Source organism: Enhydra lutris, unplaced genomic scaffold, assembly GCF_002288905.1.
Source record: "Enhydra lutris kenyoni isolate GAN:26980312 unplaced genomic scaffold, ASM228890v2 scaffoldscaffold21, whole genome shotgun sequence".
In the NCBI taxonomy this organism is placed as follows: Eukaryota; Metazoa; Chordata; class Mammalia; order Carnivora; family Mustelidae; genus Enhydra; species Enhydra lutris.
Genome location: NW_019154105.1, coordinates 55,267,649 through 55,285,324, shown reverse-complemented (window position 1 = coordinate 55,285,324; position 17,676 = coordinate 55,267,649). Strand labels below are relative to the sequence as shown.

Here is a 17,676-nt window from a genome sequence, read left to right as displayed (position 1 = left end):
GGAGGCCCATTTAGGGCTCGATTCCAGGACCCTGAGATCATGACCTGAGTTGAAACCAGAAGTTAGATGCTTAACTGACTGTTCCATCCAGGTATCCCATGGAGTATGTAGTTTTAAAAACAGTCATTGAGATAGTGGGTTCAAGTCCTCTGTTCTACCCCTTTCTTAAGGTGAGATTCTCACCCTTAGCCAATAACTTTGTCTCTCTGCCACTCAGGTTTAAAATGGGCACAAGAATAAGGCATTGTGCCTTTAAAAAGCAACAGTGTACTATAAAGTGCTTAGTCCTATACCTGGCAAATAATAAACCTTTAGTAAGTGTTATCTCTATGGTAGGCAATATTAGATTATTTTATCTCCCATAACTGTTAGCTTTGACCAATGGGACATCTTGTTCAACTTTGTTAATAGTTCATGTATAATATATAATTTTGCCAAATGTCCATCTGGGGGCTTAGAAACATGACTAGAAAATTACCTTAAACCATAATATTTTAATTTTACCTTTTTAATATTACCTTAAACCATAAAAAAATTACTTTAGTTTGAGTACAGTTATTTAAGTTGATTTCTATTTTGATTAAATCTAAAGCATATTAAAGATGTTAGATAGATGTGTTTACTAATTGGCTTCATCAAAGTTTTTTTTAACACCTAAAATTTTTCAGCTTGAAATAAATCTCTGAGATCAGACCCATGCCAAGATAATGATAAATACCTCTTAACATATGGTTGTCTAGTTGTACATATATGTGTGTATATATATAAATATATATATGTGTGTGTGTATATATATATGTATATATACATATATATATATGTGTGTATTTTTTTTTAAATACTAGAGACAGTCCTTGGAAGAGATCGTAAGATGGGGGATATTTTGAAGGGAAGTAGAAATTTATATTAGCATGTGTATTAATCATTTCTAAATAAATTATGGAGAGAAAGTAATATATGCACAAAGAAAAATCAAGTTATGAATGAATAAAAGAAAATGGAAGAGAAAACACATGGAACCCAAGTACCTGAAAGGTTTAAACATATTCAGGGGCAATGTCAGGAAGCCCCTATAGGACACTGAGAAGAGACGAGACAGGATATCAAAGGACCAGAATCTGGCTCAGCTTTGTCACCAGCTGGCTTGTGCCCTCGGGCGATTCTAAATAACCTCTTTGCCTAGTTTTCCCATGTTAAATAGGCTTAATTTTATCTCTTGACTTTACCAGGTTTTGATGATAAAGTAAAATAATAATAATGAAAGGGTTTGGGGAAAGGTAATGCACTTCACTGATACAAAATATATCTACTGTAAGTTCTCATATTTGGAATAAAACTACCATTTATTGACTTGAGAGCTGATTTATGCTAATTTAATCTTGATACAATCCTGTGAGATAGGTATAATTATCTCCCTTTTACCCATGGCACAGGCAGAAACAACAACCCTCTGCAGCTACTAAAGGATTTAAGTGTAGGTGTGTCTGACCTCAAAGCCCATGCACTTGGCACGACATCATTTAGCCTCAGTGAATGAAACAGCAGCTGGGTGGGGTTGTCACCTCTGTACCAGAGTCCCAGTCCTGTGTGTGTGGGTGGGTGGGCATCATTGCTATACTTTGCAGGGGATGTACATTCACTCATTATACATTTATTTCCCACATTTATATATACATTTTTAAAAACATTAGAATTAATAATTTTTGACAATTTTAATAAAGCCACCTTCTAGTTTTCTCATGGCTGGATTCTGGTGTGGTATAAAAAGGGAGAATATTTTATTCTCCTTTATTTCAAAACCCTAATGCTGTCCGGATTTTGCCCATCTTCTGGGCTGATGCAGTAATTGGAATTTTTTCCCCCATGGAGACATAAGCAGCCTCAATTTCTCATGTGTTGCATTTGCATCTCTTGGCTGAGCTTCTTTTTGAAGTTACTTTTATGAATCTATGGACCATAGGTATGTTCTGTATTTGGATAGAGAATCCCATGTTGGGTGAAAGTACCCCGTAGGCAAAGAAGTCCTACCTCACCCTGTAAGGAGTGAATGTGAAGAATTCATAAACAAGGTCACAGAAAAAGAGAAGTTTGAGAAGTTCTTGCATACAGATGTGGGAAACATGTCCCTAGCAGAACACTAAGGAAAAGGAAGGTGCTGGAAATATATCCAGCTAAGGGTGGCTCTCCATGGAGGATAAACACTTACAACCTATGTTCTGATTACAAACCTGTTTGCCCTAGAGCATAATCTCTTACCTTCCTCGCTAATCATCATGGATTCAAGTATCCATATGAAACAGTAATGGTGTGTATGTGTAAGAGCCAGCAGGAAGTTGGGTAGGAAATATAAGGCTCAGAGATATAGTGTAATCAAAAGATTGGGTTTAATCCTTTGTTGCTGCCCATGATCTTGGCAATTACTTAATCTCTCCAGGTTGTCCTTTGAAAAATGATGATAATGATAATTCTCCCATATTTAATGTTTAATACATGACAAATACTGTGCTCAGTTTCCATGATAACCTGTGAGGTCGATACCATTATTATCCCCATTCTACAGATGGAGAAAATGAGGCCTAGGGAGATTAACTTTCTCTAAGATGCTCTCTAAATAGGTAGCCAAGCAAAGATTCTATCCTGGCTTTTATTTTTAATCTTTATACTTTACTATTCTACCCTGTCTGGAGGATTAGTGAAAAAATATTTATAATTGTGTATGAAAGGTTTTTATTTTTAAACTTTTTTATTTTTTAAAGATTTTATTTATTTGAGAGAGGAAGAGAGAGAGAGAAAATGAGTGAGGGGAGGAGCAGAGGGAGCTAGACAAGCAGACTCCCCACCGAGCAGAAAGCCCAGCACTACATGGGGCTCCATCCCAGACTCTGAGATCATGACCTGAGCTAAAGTCAGACACTTAACCTACTGAGCCATGCAGGCACTCCATGAAAGGTTTTTAGATGTGAAATTCAAATTATTATTATTTGCGCCATTGTCCAGCCCCATATAAATAAAAATGGTTGAAATATTAAGACATAAATCACACAGTGTGTAATTTCTGTTATTGTTTTGGATGTCCTTGGCTTGCAGGGAAGAAAAATCTGCAGGAAGGGCACAAAATCTATTTATTTATTTATTTGACAGAAGAGATCACAAGTAGGCAGAGAGGCAGGCAGAGAGAGAGAGGAGGAAGCAGGCTCCCTGCTGAGTAGAGAGCCCGATGCGGGGCTGGATCCCAGGACCCTGGGATCATGACCTGAGCTAAAGGCAGAGGCTTAATCTACTGAGCCACCCAGGTGCCCCAACAAAACCTTTTCTTTTCTTTTTTTTTCCTTCTTTTTAAAAAAGATTTATTTATTTATTTAACAGAGAGCTAGAGAGCACAAGTAGGTAGAACGGCAGGCAGAGGGAGAGGGAGAAGCAGGCTCTCAACCGAGCAGGGACCCCAGTGTGGGGCTGGATCCCAGGATCCTGGGATCATGACCTGAGCCAAAGGCAGACGCTTAACCGACTGAACCATCCAGGTGCCCCCAAAACCTTTTCTGATGAGCATCCTCCTCTGGTCAAGCTGGTCTCCGTTGGTGCTTGGCTGATAGGAATCATACATGTTGGTGGCACAGGGAGCTATAGTGTCTTGGGGCAGTGAGGTTCACACAGCACCAAGACAAGAATGCGTCGCCTCCTCCTTCAGGGGTAGGGTATAGCTTCTGCAGCAGGGGGCAGTGAGCCTGCTTGCCCATGTGACACAGTGCTGCTTCCCTCCTTTTCCTTTGTGTGAGGCACAGGAAAGGAGAGGTGAGGAGACACCTGACCTTGTGTTTACAGAGAAAAAAGGAGACCCTGATTTTATTTCCCATTGGTTTCTTCCTCTCATGGTGATTTACAGTTTCTTTTTTCATTTGTTATTCCCTTCAGCCCTGGACCTAATGGTTAAGACCGTTCACGTGAGAGCCAGCTGAATGATGTGGAAAGATCAAGCCAGAAAGACCTGGGTCTTACTACCTAGGGGATGTATAATTCTTGAAAAAGGCACCAAATTTATCTGAGTCCTAGTTTCCCTATCTGTAACCTGGACATCATAACTCATCATCTTCCCAGGTGGTTGTGAGGATTAGCTGAAACAATATATAGAAAGTCTCTGGCATATGGGCCACACCCAGTGGCTAGAATAGAATAGAATGGAATGGAATTAACGTTTCTAATCCTTCCTATTTTGGGAAACACCTCCCCTGCTTCATCTCTGTTGCCAGAATCTAGGGAGAATAAGTTCTCTTTTTTCCCCACCTGGTAGCCAGGGCTTGGGTGGGGAACCTAGTCTGAACCAATCTGATGCTTCCATATAAGACTTTGCATTAGGGGTGCCTGGATGGCTCAGTGGGTTAAAGCCTCTGCCTTCAGCTCAGGTCATGATCCCAGGGTCTGGGGATCGAGCCCCACATCAGGCTCTCTGCTCAGCAGGGAGCCTGCTTCCTCCTCTCTCTCTGCTTGCCTCTCTGCCTACCTTTGATCTCTGTCTGTCAAATAAATAAATAAAATCTTTAAAAAAAAAAAGACTTTACATTAGAAGCAAGTGCTGCTAAGGCCAGAATTTGGGAGATATCTGGGGTGTCACAGTGGTGCTCACGGTGGGAGAGCTCACAGTGAGAAAGCAGATGGTTCCTGTTCATGGTGTTTGTGTTTTTGATCCTGCACTCCCTTCTTTCATGTGTCAAAATTGTCCTCTGATACTTGTTAAAAGGATAAGGAAGACTCTATTTAAGATCATTGCACTAGGGGTCATGGCTATTGGCATGGAGGGGAGAGATGGGGCTGAACTCTGAATACAACAAAGACAGCTGGGGGTTTGTCACCAAGGAGCAGGATCAGATGGGGTCAGTGGGTGGCAAGTTACAAAGAGGAGACATCAAGGGTGGGGAGTTTCTTACTAAACTAACCCAACAGGATTCTTGCTAAGGGTAGGCCAAGGACTTGCATATCAAAGGTGAGAGGTGAGTAACTTGACCAAGTATCAAGGCTGGGGGCTTCTTCCAAACTGACTTGGCAGGACTCTTGCTTTATGGATGAGGCAGGCCGAAGACCGGAGAGGGACCAATGTTGAAGCCTCGTTGAGAACAGGACTTGGAGGACCCTTATTAAAGTTTAAGGAAAGAGTCTGTCAGCTGTCACATCTGAAGGATGATTTTTACACTGCTTCTTCTTCTTCTTCTTCTTTTTTTTTTTAATTTTGTGTTTCCTCATAAACTTTTGGTACATCTTTTTGTTTTGAGGATAGCCAGTTTCTTTCTGCCAAGAATGCAGATAGATAAACTGTTCTCTAATAGTATTATATAAACTGCAGACCTAGTAATGGGGATGTTTAATGAATCAAAATGTATTTTCTCCACTCTGTAGTCTGATTTATTTTGAAGACAGGATTGACTTATGATACAAATATTCCATGATTTTAGTTAATCGTCATTGTTATTGTTTTACTGAGCTACCATCAGGGTAATCTTGGTTTGAGCAACTACTCAGTCAAATGTCAGTTTGCTTGATGTCTTCCAGTGTGTTTGAAATACACTACTTAGTCTGAAGCCTGTTCTACTCCTGTGAGGTGGGTCCTCCCCTGATTATCTCCATGTTTGGAGATGAGGTTCCAGAGCTTGGGTGACTGGCCCAGAGTCATGCAGTTGTGGTGTAGCTGGGATTTAAACTCAGGTTTCATGATAGCAAGCCCCAACTCATTTAGGAATATTTTTAATGACAAATCTAGCACTCTGCCTAGCTGAAATGATAAGCCTGAAATTTAATTTAATCAGTACTGTCTGTTCCCCTCAGTGTGCTGGTTCATAGCAGGCCCTGGGTTTTTGTTTGTTGGTTTGTTTGTTCTGGTTTTTGTTTTTTTGTGGTTTGTTGTTGTTGTTGTTGTTGTTTGTAATACCATCTACTGAGGAGTATGTCTAATGCATTATAGAGATTGGGTCCAGGCCTAGATGGGGGAACCATCTAAGATGGCAGTTTGGAAGTGGTTCTTGTCCTACACTGTATGACTCTGTCAGCTTAGACAAAATGAATCAGACTGGTGAAATGCTTGCTAAAGCTAATAGTTGACTGATGGCTTTCCACCCTCCTCCCCCAACCATTAACACTGCCTAGGGGAATTTGCTCCTGGAGCCACAAGTAAGTGACTGGCAGGCTCAGCAGTAGAATGGAGACATCCCACAGAACCAGCACCACGGGGTAATTTTTCTCATCACGACCTGACTCTGACAGGTGCAGGGTGGATGTGTTTTTATCTCGATAATTTCCCAGTGACATTCTGCTCTGCAGAGAGAAAATGCCAGACATACACACTCCTCCCATGGCATGCATGCAGCGTGGCAAAATCAGGTTAACTGTTTCCTAAGATTTCTATGTCAGGGTAACTCTGTTGTTTGAATTGATCTGGGAAGAAATCCCTAGTGGCACTCTTGTTAATTCCAGCTAATCACCCTCTCCAGTAGGAGAACCGAAGGCAGGCTTGTTCCCTTGGCGGGTCTTAAGATCTTTAAATGCTTGTGACTTCAAGTACTAAAGAGCTAAAGGAAATCTTCCCCACACAGTTTAACCTACCGCTTCTTAAATGACAATCCTCAGGGTCTTTCCTTCACATTCAATCTCTGATAAGCTATTTTATAATTTCCTGATGACAGTTAAATTGAGTCTCGTTAGTGTAGTTACCCAATTTGCTTTCAATAATTCTGCCTTAAGAAACTTCTGATGAGGAGATTGTGGAAGTGCCACCTCCAGCAGTCCCTGGGGGGGGAGGGGGTGGGGGCGTGAAAATGAAATAGTTGGCTTTTAAAACAAAACAGAAAGAAGCAGAGGAAATTTTTTTTTTTTAAAGCATATCTCTAAGTGCAGGGACCGTTTCCCAGGATTTTATATGGTTAATGAAAAGTCAGACAGCAGATGACATTTACCCTGCTAAATGTTGATGATTAAGAAGGAAAAGGTTATACCCTGCTTTTTTCCTTCTGGAACGACTATATGAGGGGGTCAACACAAATGTCTGCACAAAAGGAATTGCCTGTTTGTGAACAACTGGAGCCGAACTCCAGGATTGTTGCAATTGTTCTTGATGATGGTAATTACTTTGTGTCCCTCCCTGGGTATTCCCTTTTCTGAATCTGGATGGTTGAAAGCCTTGCTCCAGCCTCCCAGTCTCTGATAAGCCAGCTCCCTCCTGGACACATGCCAACAGCTCATAATTAAAGTGTTTTCTGGAGGGAGCGTCTCCTTGTACTACCCATTGTGAATGATGTCCTTGGAGTCTGGCTATAGTAATTGAAAAGAAATGAGACCTTTCCAATTTGTCCCTCTTTCTGCAGCCCCTGCCCCACCCCTTTTCCAGGACAAAAACATTATGAAATGCCACACAAGAAAGGAAGGATCCATTTCTGTGAATTTGAAAGCTAAAGCATAATACATCTCCTTCCCCCACCCCCAGGAGTGGATGTTTCAAATGTAACCTTCCTATTACAATTATTCTTGCATGATTAAATAGAAACTGTCCTCCTTTTATGCTCTTTGTTGATGGATTAAATGTTCCAATGAGACATTAGACTGTATTATAATGAAGCATTTCTAGAGCGGCAAATTAAAAATTAGGTATGTCTTTGAAGATTACCTTCAATGAGATTTGATTATGTGACTGTTAATTCTAAATAATAAACACTGTCAGCATTTTCATACATATATTATCTCATTTGATATTGATAATAATTTTTTGAGGTAGTTATCACTGGTATTATAAATCCGTTTTTTTTTCCAGTCATAAAAACCTCAACTCAGAGAAGTTAAATAGCTTCCCCTAGTTCATCCAGCTAGTAAGTGCAACTGAGACATGAATCCAGGTTTTTGATTTTTGAAGTGAGGTTCTTTTCACCATACCATAAGATTACTTATAAAGTCAACGTACAGAAAGTATATTTTGATTTTCTCAGAATTCTGCAAATGTATCTCCAAATGCTAAGGAAAGAAGATTGGAAATTTCTGATGGTTTTCAGAAGATAGAATTTTGATTGAGTTGTGCTCTTTCCTACCAAGTGGCCCAAACACACAGAGGGAGAGCAATTATATTACCAAACCCTGTTCTCAACAATGCAACTCATACGCAAAACTTGGAAAGGAATTAAAGAGGCTTGTTGGCTTCTGTTCCACAATAAACATGGGAAAAGAGATCAGTGTTTGCTTAATGGAAACCTTAATTCAAATTCCTAATTGAGTATAATGAACAAAGGAGAATGTCCCCAATGCTTAAGAACTGTAAACAGTACAGTGTTCTTTTAATGATCACACACTGATTATCTTAGTGAATCTAAATTACATGGGTCCAAATGCTGCTGTGGGAGGCATAGCTCCTTCTCTGTGTTTCCAATATACTCCGGGCTGTCATGGCAAGGGAATGTGGGACAGGCAGGGTTCTTGATAGCTGTCATCATGATAGAGTTGCAGATAAGATGACGGTCACTTTTCAAAAAATTATAATAAAGGAAAACCTGAGCTATGACCTTGATTTAAGGATATTGGCTTTTGAAACCCATATATTAGAAATAAGCATAGCTCATGTTTAAAAGAATAGTCTCCAGAGACTACCAATTCTAAAGATGGTCACAGTGATTTTTAGGCCCTATACCATGGGATGTCCTTAGAGTTTACATCAACTCCCTTTAACTTCCTCAGCAGTTGCAAATCTTTGCCCACAAGGGACAGTTTGATTTTGGAAAAAAAGCAACAATATTTGGAGTCAGAGCAGGTCTAGAGAATTAAGTGAAGGGATGATGGGGGCAAGGCCATTTTGAGTGAAAATGAAATGTGACAAAGCATGAAGAATCATTTTCTTGTGTGCCTCACTCACTATCTCTGAGGACAATTCTGAAGGAGATGGTCTTAAAATGTTTTTGGTGGTAGAAGCATCATTGAAATAATTCCACTCCTTAGATTTTTTTAAAAATTAGGATTTTTCTCATTTTTATATATATATATATACACATATATATGTATATCTACAGATATACATATATATGTGTATATATATGCATATTTATATATATGTATATATAGACATAGGTAAAATATATATGTTATTTTTTGGTAGAAAATTTAGAAAGTGTATTTCTGCAGAAAGAAGAGCACAATCATTGGGATTACCAAGTAGCCACTACCCACCTACTGCTCTCTGCTCTCTGCTCTGATTCTCTTCACAGACACAGAGGAGAAAATAGTGGTTACAAGCTTAGGTGGAAGAGTCAGAGACTTAGGTTCAAATACCAACTAGCTCTGTGATTTTGGCCAAGTTACCCAAACTCTCTTAGCCTCTGTTTTTTCATCTATAAAATAGAGTTGAGTTGTGCTAACTTTATTGGGTTATTGTTTATTTACTTTTTATGTATGTATTCATTCATTGAACAAATATTTATTGAGCACCTATTATGTACCTGACTCTGTTTTAAGTCCTGGGAACAAAAGTGGAATGAACACAATAGGAATCCTGGAATTCAAGGAATGTACTAGGAAGGAGATGTAGAAAAAAACCTTAAAAATAAATTAAAGTCTGTAAAAATATAAAGTGCTTTTATCAGTCCCTGAGCCATAATTCTTACAGGGCAGTGACAGGAGGGCCAGATAATTCCTGCACACAAAGTACATGGCATTACAGGAGGACAATCATGAGTTTAAGGAATTCTGAGCTTTTATAGTGGACAGTAAGTCTGTCTGAACTTTGCCCTGGAGATACAAAGATAACATTGTCATCTTTATTAAACAGGGTGTAAATAAACCTGCCTTTTACTATCTCTGTCTCTTAAGGCTGTTCATTATACAAAATCCTTGAAAAGTAGTCTAGAAAAAAGGAAGCCAGTGACTCTGCTTGCAAGACATGAGGAAATGGTAGATTTGTGGAGAAATGTCTTAAAACAATTGATGGAAATATAAAATCTTACATACTTATAGACCTACTGATTCTGAAACTCTGGAGGTGGAGCTGAACAATTTGTGTTTTAATAGGCATCCAGGTGATTTTGATGCAACTGAAGTTGGAGATCACTGTCTTTGCAGTGTACTGAGGATTGACTCGGGAATTTGGGTAGAGGTGGATCGTGGATCAGTGGGAATATCTCTAGGGCAGTGCCTGCAGAGACACCGGGATGTGCCTGGGGCTCCTCGTTGTGGTAATGCACAGGGTGGAAAAGAATGAGGGTAGGGCCTAAAGAGACAATATCAGTAAGTGTGAATTGATCTAGAAATCAGGATACTGGGTTTCTACCATTACCTTTGGGTGTAAACCTAAACAAATAATCTAGTTTTAAGGACTTTTTTTTTAAACTGAAAAAGACTTTGAAATCACCTAGTCCTACGATTCCAAAGAGGGATTTTCTCATGTGACAACTCTAGTCCCCTGATCCACAGGCTTTAGAGGGATTTGTAGGTGACTGCTATGGTGGCAAATGTGATGTGGGGATACTTTACAGCTGACATCACTGATTTGTCCAAATTTCTTACTTTTCTTTAGGACAAGAGAAGGCAGCTTATCTATCTTTTGATATTTACTAGTTTTCTGTTCTCTCTGTTTTTCAGAGACCACCCCTGTGCTAGCTCTCTTTTACAAGTGTAATTTCTGTTATAATTTCGCATTGCTTTGGTGAATCATCTTTGAGGTGGCTAGAGAGGCATGGGGCATTTGGGTTCTTAGGCTTTGACTTTGTACTAACATTAGGCCCAGATTAACAATTTCTGGGGCAAAAGTCTTTGTCGGGTTACTTTCTTTGAAGGGTCGCTTGTTCTATAACCAAATGGATATCTTTTTTAGTGCACTTGCAATCAGTAACAAGAGAAAGAGGAAAAATGCATTTTGAAGTAGTTTCTTGGAAATCATTTCCAAATGTTTTAGCAAATTAGATGTATTATTAACTACCATGTGAGCTCTCAAAAACAACATTGGAACTCTTAGAATCTTGTCTATTTTGACATTTAAAAAAAAAAACGATTTTATTTATTTATTTATTTATTTGAGGGCGGGGAGGGGAGACAGAGAGGCAGAGAATCTCAAACAGACTGTATGCAGAGCACTGAGCTGACATGGGTCTTAACCCCATGACCCTGAGATCATGACCCAGTCTGAAACCAAGGGTTGGATGCTTAACCGACTGAGCCACCTGGACACCCCTGTTTTGACATTTTTTAATTAAACATTTTTAGTCAGCCAAATACATTGGAAAAAATAAAATTTTCATTTGAATTGTAGCCATTTCTTTAAGGTGAATCTTTCATTTTAAGTACAACTATTATTTCAAAATGGAATCAAATAACATTAGTGGGTGATGGTTTTGATCTGTTTCCAAGGAAAAAAAGGATACTTCCTAGCTGCAGATTTGTTATAGCACTAACTAGTTACTGTACCAGCAAGGACAATATTCAGAAAGATGAGGAAAAAAATGCAGAATGGTAATAAGAACAGTAGTGCAGGGGAGAATGGGAGAGATAGGAGACAGAAAAGAGGAGAAATGAAGGAGAAAGGAGAGAAAAAGGAGAGAGAGGAAGAGAGAGAAGAAAGGAGAACAAGTAAGAATATATGAAAGGCAGTTAAAGGCTTTGCTCCCTCCACCCCACCCTTGTTAAAATTATGTCATTTCCAAGGGATGAGCAGCTACTCTTCAGTTTTAAGCTAATGCTTTCCCAGAAAATGTTTTCTTTGTTCCCTAAATTATTGATTGGGCTATTAAGGGTCTAAAATGAAATTTTAATTCATTGTAAGAGTCTTCCCAAAGTGTGACCTCCTGGAACACACTGATTGACTTGCTTTACTGCAATTTGAGTAATTGAAGAGAGAGGATGGAAGTACATGAAAGCAGAAAGTGAATGTCCATGGATGGCAGCAGGGTCCTCTCTGCAGGCCTGGCTCCAGGGGGGAAAGAGTGGAGGGGGGTGTCGGGGTGTTGAAGAGTCCAGTAGAAGGTTGGGAATTGTTCTATACTGTCCTTTATGAGAAAAAGTATGGGGTCTTCCTTCCAGTCCCTGTTAGCAGGGTGGAAATTGTCACCCAATTCTCCATGTAGGTGTCAAGAGATCCTACCCGCCCCCCGCCCCCCGCCATGAACACTGAGAAATTGTTGACCCAAAAGCAGAGTGCACCAGTCGAATCTGTCAAGGTATGGACAAGTTCCGAGAGTCTGGGAGGTGCTGTGATATAGCTGTGGAAAGGGTCATATTTGGCCTCCTAAAGCCCTGGATTTAAATCCTTTTACTAACTCTTAATGGAAAGAATCTTGGCAAAGGTAATGAGTGTCTATGCTTCTCAGTGTTCTCATCTGTAAAATGGAGATAATGAGAAACAGTGGGGCCAGTACATGGAGAAAAGAATGTAGTGCAAATAAAATGCTTAGCATCATGCTCAGTAAGTATTTCCATAAATTTTAGCTCTTTTCATTTCTCTTTAATTTCATGATTCCTGCTTTATTTTCTGTTGTTGGGTCATTTTGTACCTCTGATTTTATTATGAACAAAATATTTTGAAGTAGAGACTCTACAAGTTGGATATTGTATGTAACAGATCAACCTCAAATGGCACCCATTTATTATTTCTCACAGTTTATGAACTGGCTGAGGGTTGACGGATTGTAGCTGGGCTTGGCTGCAGGTGGCTTTGCTCCATCCTCTGGCTAGGATCATCAGGCCAGCCCCAGTATGTTCTTGGCAATGGCAAGGTTCAAGAGAGCAAGTGGAAGCACACAAGGCTTCTTTCTACTTATTTATTTGGGAGAGAAAGTGCACAAGCTGAGTGGATGGAAGGAAAGAGGGAGAGAATCCTAAGCAGACTCTCTGCTGAGTGTGATGCCTGATACAGGGATCAATCTCATGACCCTGAGATCATGACCTGAGCCGAAATCATGACTGGGATGCTTACCCAACTGAGCCACTCAGGTGACCCAGCACACAAGACTTCTTAAAGCCATCTTGTTCTGTGGGTCAAAGAAAATCACATGGTTGAGCCCAAATTCTGGAAGTAGGGGTGGCCTCACCTACAGTGGAGGACACTACAAAAGTATATGCAAAGGATATGGAATTAGGGAGACACAGGGAATTGGGACCATTGATGTGTTTTATTACGGAGATGTGTTAGCCAAGCAATCATTTGGCAGCCGACTGTTGCCTGTTTGTTTCTCTTCCTCTATCTGACTCTGACTTAAGGAAGGGTTACCTCCCTTCTGAGTCCTGACAACCATGGGAATCAGATGTCTCCCTGGAAGTAGTTGACTCTGAATGTTGCTTTCTTCAGTTTCTTACTCTGCCTCCTCTCCCCTGTGAAATTATAAACTCTGGAGTATATTAAACCTTGCATCACCAAGTAGGGCACATTTGTGGCTTAACAGGTTTTTTTCTCAAACATCTTCCTTAAAAGTCTCTATTTCCTTTAACGATAGGGAATGCTCAAGTGTGTACATTCACACTATAATCTGGTATTCTTGTATTTTAACTGGTGTTACACCTCTGTAACACTTTTCCTGGTATTATTGTATTTTACTGAAACTTTGCAAGACATAATACTTTTTGTTTGATAATGGTAGAATTTTAAGCAAGAAATAATGCTGATTGGGTAATAGAGGGACTGTGAAATTGGAATCAACTCCTGTTCTTGGGCGTGAATCCTGTTTATTGCACAGAATGGGTTTTCACACATGACTGTGATGGACTCTATGAATAAACCTCTTATTTTTGGTCTGTGAAATTCTACCCTTCCGAGGTAGAAATCTGAAACTTTTTGACCTCCTTCTTGGGGGGAGTTATGACATGCCATTTAAATCAATATTAATCTGGCCTCTAAAGCCATGTGTAATGGACTCTTCATTCCTTGCAGCTTGTCCCTTTCTGATAACATTATCAAACAAACTTTTTCTTCCTTTCTTAAATACCAAGCTACTTCATGCCTCAGATCATTGTACCACCCATTCCATCTGCCTGGAATGTTCTTTCTCCAGCCATCTGCTTATCACCTACCTAAATTCCTGCATGTCCCTTGGGACTTAGTTAAATCCTAATTTATTTTAGAGGCTGTCCTGACCTCACTGTTGTGATTACCTGATTTGTCTCCTATGCTAGAATTCTCCATCTTCCTTCCTAGAACTCCTCACGTTTCTAGTGACTAAATGAATAATTTCATGGTTTTGTTGTTGGCTGTTTGTTTTTTTGTTTCATGTGTGTTTTCTGGTTAGTATACTTTGTTTCCCCAGCCCTGGCCTATAGTGTTCGGCATAGAGTAAGTTATCGTTTGTCATTTATTGAATGAATGAATGAATGAATGAATGAAAGAAACTTTGCAGAGACACAGATGCTCAGAACTAGAAGAGATTGTAAAACCAGTTCCCAACTTACGGTTTCTACAACAGCTTTCCTGGCCTCCAGGTAGCTGATTGCTTCTCCTTGAATGCTTCCCCTAACTAGGAACTCATTCTTCTTGATGCTGTCAATTTCATCTTTCTAACAATTGTAAAATTTTCATGTTTCCATTTCCATTAAACTAAAATATGTCATCCCATAACTCCTATCTGTTGATTTTCTGTCCATCCCCTTTGGATTTTACAAAACAACCCAAAGTTACTATTTATTTGGCACTATTTTGTATATTTGAAAGTAATGATTGTAACTCCCAAGCATTTTTAATTGAAATACCCACTGTTTGATATGCACACTTTACCAACATTATCTCATTTAAGTGTCAACATGATTCTCTGGGTGTATTATTATCATCCCCATTTTACAGATGAGAATACTGAGACTGAAAGAGTTTAAACAATTACTTAAGAACATGAAGTCAATAAGTGGCAGAACCTGGATTTGAATTCAGGAACCATAATTTCTGTAATACAGATAACATATTCAACAAATGTGAAGGACTTCATAGAAGTTAACACATTGGGTGGCTGTTCACTTACTTTTTGATCTTTATACTCTCTGAATGGTGCTACCAAATGCTTTTGTCTGTATTTCATTAGTCTTGGTGATCTTGAACCCTTTCTGCATTCAGTAATGAACAACCACATAGGGATGCATGTATAACTAGATATCCATCCCTGTATGGTGCATCTTCCACCCTGAATCTTGATAATGGCAGTGACAAGTGTTTTTAACCCTAAGACATTTTTTACTCCATTTCACCATCTATTCCTGTGTTTTTCTTAGTACTTGATCTCTGGCTTCATCCCAATGTCCTCAGCCCCATACTTCCTTTCTCCCTTCTGTAGAAACTAACATTGCTTTTATAGTGACATTGATTCTCCTTGATGCTATTTCATTCATATCTACAGCATCTACCTCATCTACCCCTGGGGAGCGTCCTAAAATAATCTCTGTATCAGGTTACTTACATTATGCTGCTGTAACAAACAACACCTAAATACTAGTGGCTTACACAGCAAAGGTTTATTTTTAATTCATGCTAAATATCTTTAGTAGGTTAATAAGCAAGCTATTGATCACAGTGCCTCAGAGACCCAAGCTAACAGAGCAACCACCATTTTGAACATGATCTATTGTTGTAACAGGAAAAAAAAAAGGTAGAGCTCTGATGTCTCTTACCAATAGCTGAATGCTTAGCTTGGAAATGACACTAGTCATCTAGCCCATCCAGTGGCAAGGGGGCCACAGAGGACAGTTCTGCCATTTGTGCAGATATTGAGGAACTAAGAAACATTTGGTTTATATTTGATAACTTAGTCCACAAGACTAAGATTTGTCTTAGAGATAATTTGATTATATTAAATAGAAACCTACTCAGTGTGGCTCATTGGAGATTTAAAATAAAAATTTATAATGAGGGATCAAGGGATTTTAGTGGAATCTAAGAGTTGAAGTACAGTAACTCTGTACTTCATAAACTATGAAGTACATAAACTATGGATCTTCAGAGGTCTCATAAACTATGGATATTGAGGACTGGAAGGCTTCCAAAGACTAGGCAACAATTGCATTGCTCTCTGGCTTTAGAAACAAGTGGACTCTCTTCTCTGTTTCCTTACACATTTGTTCCATTCTCTCTCTTTTTTTCTTGCAAACTAGCCTTCCCTGTTTATTTCTTAGCACACATAACCCTAAAATTGACCATTTCAAAATGGGAGGCTTAATTCTTGAGTCTATTTGACTTGGTAATTTCAGGACCTACAGCTTGCTAACCCAGACTCTCTCTTATCCTGTGTTGGTACCCTTCCATAGTTCAATTAATAACTATTATTGGCAAGGCGAAGATTATGCCAGGTGATAGTCATCCTTCCTCCAGGGAGCCCAGAAGAGGAATTGGTAGGAATCTTTATCACATTAGCCTTTCCTAGTACTAGCTTAAATGACCAATAATACAGTTTCTGAGAAAAGGAGTTAGACATCATCTTTCCAGATAGTGTGGAACATCAGGAAAACCCCAGTGTTTTTTTGTCTTGTCTTTTCCAGCTGACTTCTGAAATCCTACGTTATAATTTTACCTCTTAAATATTAAGATTTAAATCTCAGTTAGATGTAATGTTCTCTTCTCTAATCTCTCCACATATTCTTGTCAAATAGTTAACTAATTTATTAGTTAAATGATTATTGAGTGCCTAAGGTAGAAGGTATGCTTCGTGTTGGATGAAACCGAAAGGAACTGCCCTCTAATTGAATACAATCAAGTACTGACAGGTTTATGTGAATTGGGATTTTAAGGTCAGGATTTCTGAGACTAATAGATCACAACCACTTGTGGATGGAGGGACATGAACTGACTTCTACAGAATATCCACTACATGCCAGGCAGCATGTGCTAGGCCCTTTATGAATAATTTCTCATAAATCCTCATATTACACCAGCAGAGATTGACATCATCATTCAAATTTAAAGAGAAGTAAGATTTAAACTTAATTCTTTTAGATTCCAAAGGCTATTTTTCTTTCTAGGTGAAGCTGCCTGTAGGAATGAGGTAGTGATACCAGCCAGGGTTGACTAAATTGGGTCAGTCTGACTCTGTTCATTCTCTATGGCTTGTAGCACTACCTAAATCTCTCTTCTAAATCATCTCATGAGGAAACATGCTTCTCATAGTCTGTAAATAACTGAGTGGTTTTGATTTAGGTTCTTTGTCAATTACTATATTTATATTCAAATCCAAGTGAAGCTTCATGATAAGATAAAGAGGTTGAACATGTGTGAGTTGATCATTAAAGCTGGAAGAGATTATTTCTGACACTGTTGTGGTGAGCAGTATATTCTTGTCTGCACCTAACTTGACTGACCAGGTTGTGCCTGGATGAATGGCTCTCTTCATGAAGAAGCTGACCCTTTGGGAGAGTGGAAGACCTGTTCACTTTGTTTTCATCTTGAAGTTGATAATCAATCACCTTTTTCCATTTTGAAGGCTCATCTAGCAGTTTATTAAATGGTGCCCCCATGGCCTCAAAGAGCTCTGTATTCTCCTATGAGTTCCTATCTCATTCTGGGGAAATTGCTTAAGTCCTGGTGGAATACTGCAAACTGTCAAAGCTTCTCAGATTTCTCTTCTCTGAAAGGTATGCACTAACAATCAATAAATTAAGAGGAAGCACAGTGGAATTCTGGAAAAAACATGGAGCCAGGCAGACCTGGGTTTGAATCTTGGGCTCCTTTGCTTAGTAACCATGTAGATATGGGTAAATTATTTAACC

General features: G+C 39.2%; 1 pseudogene; it reads right to left on the bottom strand.

Annotated features, from left to right (window-relative positions):
- Positions 1-17,424, bottom strand: part of LOC111148873 — a 74,882-nt pseudogene extending 57,458 nt beyond the window's left edge.
- Between the last annotated feature and the right edge of the window lie 252 nt (positions 17,425-17,676).